The 3,506-nt window shown below is 49.9% G+C and overlaps 1 long non-coding RNA gene across 1 annotated transcript; it reads right to left on the minus strand.

The window, feature by feature from the left end:
* Positions 1-806: 806 nt before the first annotated feature.
* Positions 807-2,926, minus strand: LOC106812838. Its single transcript, XR_001394395.1, has 4 exons — positions 2,882-2,926; positions 2,264-2,380; positions 1,512-1,691; positions 807-1,101 (listed from the first exon to the last, which is right to left on the minus strand). It is a non-coding gene; the product is annotated as an uncharacterized LOC106812838 (long non-coding RNA).
* Between the last annotated feature and the right edge of the window lie 580 nt (positions 2,927-3,506).

Below are 3,506 nucleotides of genomic sequence, written 5' to 3' on the forward strand. Positions count from 1 at the left end.
CATGTATATATTGTTGTAGGTGCACTAACGTTGTCTTCCAACGTCGTTGCATGAAGCCTTGCTTACCTCAAAGGGCAGAGGCACGCCTTCTTTCACCTGGCACGTGAAGAAGACCATCTGATTCGTGCAGTATATGGTCAACCTGGGCAATAAATTAAGCGATTACATTACACCGAACGTATCACGCTTTTTCCTATACACTACACCGCCTCTCTGCTACACATACACATNGCGCGCACACGCACGCCGCACCGCACACACACACACACACACACACATACCTAACATGTCATCAACAGTTTCCAGTTCATTGCGGCCGTCGAGTAGGTTAACATCCGTGCTGACCTTGTGCAGCTCTCTCTCTGTAGCGGGGTCGCACACGCTCTCTCGCTCCATCCTCAACTCACCCCCCTCGCCCTCGTCGTCATCCGGAAATCTTAAATCGACCGTCACCACGCTCTCCGTCGCCGACGTCGCCCGCATCGCGAGCTGTCTTTGCGACATAGGTGTCGCTACCGTCGTCGTGACGTCATTTTCGGCGGCGGGGTCACGTGATGCGGCTCGTCTGCTGCGCGCGGCGTCGATCAGTATTTGGCAGAAGACAAGTACGACGGGATGCGTGTGCGCATGTTCCGTCTCGATCATGCCCAGGTAGCTCATGTGACCTGCGCGCGGGAAATATACGCCGTAGAAAGCACGAGAGATAGATGAGTGAGTGAGTGAGTGAGTGAGTGAGTGAGTAAGCGAGCCAGTGAATGAATGAGCGTGTGAGTGAGTGAGTGAGNTGCAGCTCTCTCTCTGTAGTGGGGTCGCACACGCTCTCTCGCTCCATCCTCAACTCACCCCCCTCGCCGTCGTCGTCATCCGGAAATCTTAAATCGACCGTCACCACGCTCTCCGTCGCCGACGTCGCCCGCATCGCGAGCTGTCTTTGCGACATAGGTGTCGCTACCGTCGTCGTGACGTCATTCTCGGCGGCGGGGTCACGTGATGCGGCTCGTCTGCTGCGCGCGGCGTCGATCAGTATTTGGCAGAAGACAAGTACGACGGGATGCGTGTGCGCATGTTCCGTCTCGATCATGCCCAGGTAGCTCATGTGACCTGCGCGCGGGAAATATACGCCGTAGAAAGCACGAGAGATAGATGAGTGAGTGAGTGAGTGACCAGCGAAGACTAGATGACGTGATGAGAGTGAGTGAGTTGAAGTGAGGTGCGTGAGTGAATGAGTGGTGATCAGTGATGTGCGTGAAGCTGGAGTGACCGTGAGTGAGTGTGTGAGGTGAGGGTGAGTGAGGTGAGTCGACGTGGTAACTGTGAAGTGAGGCGAATGAATGAGCTGTTAGGTGAGTGACGTGGTGAGTGATGTGAGTGAGTGGTGATGAGCTGAGTAAAGCCGAGCCAGGTGAATGAATGAGGTGTGAGTGACGTGAGTGAGTGAGTGAGTAAGTAAGCGAGGCCATGTGAATAACGTGCGAGTGAGTGAGTGAGTGAGTGAGCGCGCGAGTTATTACCCATGTCTAGGCGTTCGTGTCCGCGTATCATCACCGACCGATCAAGGCGACACATCATGATGCTGCTGAGCCAGAAAGAAGTCATCGTGCGACTGATGACAAACACCCCAGGCGCGACGTGAGACTATGTTACGCTGGGTACTGACGAAGAAGTAGTAGTTCGCGACGTGAAAGACTTCCCTGAAATCATCAAGACAGGTGCGTTACAGGTCCGCGGAACGTCATCGAAGCGTGTATATCCAGTTTGTTTGCTTTGTGCGTGCGTGCGTGTGTGGATGTGTGTGTGTGTGTGCTGTGCTCGTGTGTGTCGCTCGTGTGCGATGTGTGTTTGTGTAGCTGTGGTGCTGTGCGCTTCACATGTGTGTGTGTGTGGCACTGTGCTGTGTCGTTAGTTGGTATGAGGCGCGCCCCTGTGCGTGTCTGGCCTGGCTGTGTGTGTGTGTGTGGTGGGTAATATGTGCGTGTGGTGTGCGTGTGCGTGTGCGTTGTGCGTCTGTGCGGTGAGCGTTGTCTGTGCTGTGTGTGTGTGTGTGTGTTGGGTGGGTGTGTGTGTTTGAAACCGCCTCGGCTCACGTTCGATTCTAGTCGCTTGAAATTAGAGCAAATGGCAATGCACCCCCCTTCCCAGTTTACACACATCTATACGAGTAAGTAATCATTTATTAGGATGTTCTTGCATGCTCCTATTTGAAATTCAAGGGAATGCAAATCTTATTTCGATAGTTTATAATTCAGCGCTTATCTTCTCTTACGCGTTGCGGAGTGCGAGGGGCAATGGCTGTCCTTCACTCCCCGGTGGTTGCAAAAAGAATTTCCTTGCTAATACGTATTCCAGGTAGAAGATGAATGTCAATATAGCTATCGGTATCCTGCATAGAGAAACGCATGCCAGGCCGCGGTTAAAATCTTTCCCACATGAACATGAATTGCACTGTACCACATAGAGATTTACTAGCAATTTGTAAGAACGTGTCTTGTTTTAGATTTAAGACTAGAACCTTAGCGCTCCACTAGGAGGAAAGTTGATATCTACAGCATAAATGTCTACCTAAGTAAAGAAGTGTGCTATTTTATGTTAGGCCCTTGTAATTTCAAATTAAGCTGATATGTTGTTAGTATTGTAGAGTGACACGCATGCGCACGTTCTTCTGCATTTTGATAGTAGGTCCTAATCTTTTGAAGCACTGATGATTTATTTGCTAACCTACCTCAAACTTGTCACCTTTATTAATTATTCATAAAATACTTTTCAATTAAGCCAAAACTCTGTTAAACTTACAACATGGCCATATGTGGGCTCATGTTTTATCGATAAAATGCTTTTTTAATTCAGCGAAATTGTTTTAGATATACAGCGATGTAATGCTTACACAGCAGCCTCAAGAAATTCGGTGATTCTGCCGAAGAAGATGATCTGCTAAATATTATAGGCAGCGGCGTCATCAGGATGGCCAAATGTCACGGCATAACTCTATAGCGGCAACGCACATAAAATACATACATTGTATTTATTTATTTATGTTATTTATACTTAACAATTTACTTGTGCTACGGTAAATATACGCACTGTATCGGTGTCATACTCATTGTCAACATAGTAATGTGCCGTGCATGGTGTGTGTGAGTGTCTGATTGTGTGTGTGTGTGTGTGGCGTGCGATGCGTGCGTGCGTGCGTGCGTGGCGTGCGCGCGGCGGGCTGCGCGACGTGGTGTGTGTGTGTGTGTGTGTGTGTGTGTGTGTGTGTGTGTGTGTGCGCGCGCGCGCGAACACACGTGTATGTTTGTTCGTTGCTAAACTAAAGCAGCTGTAAAGAAAGGGCGAGACAAAGTCACATACACAACCAGAATAAGAGGGAGAGTGAGCGAGCAAGAGAGGAATAGGGGGAGTGGGAGGGGGAAGACAGGCATAGCAAACGAGTGAAAGAGAGAGGGGAAGAGCGGGCGAGAGAGAGAGAGAGAGAGAGAGAGAGAGAGAGAGAGAGAGCAAACGAGCGA

This window comes from Priapulus caudatus, unplaced genomic scaffold (assembly GCF_000485595.1).
Source record: "Priapulus caudatus unplaced genomic scaffold, Priapulus_caudatus-5.0.1 Scaffold692, whole genome shotgun sequence".
Taxonomy (NCBI): Eukaryota; Metazoa; Priapulida; class Priapulimorpha; order Priapulimorphida; family Priapulidae; genus Priapulus; species Priapulus caudatus.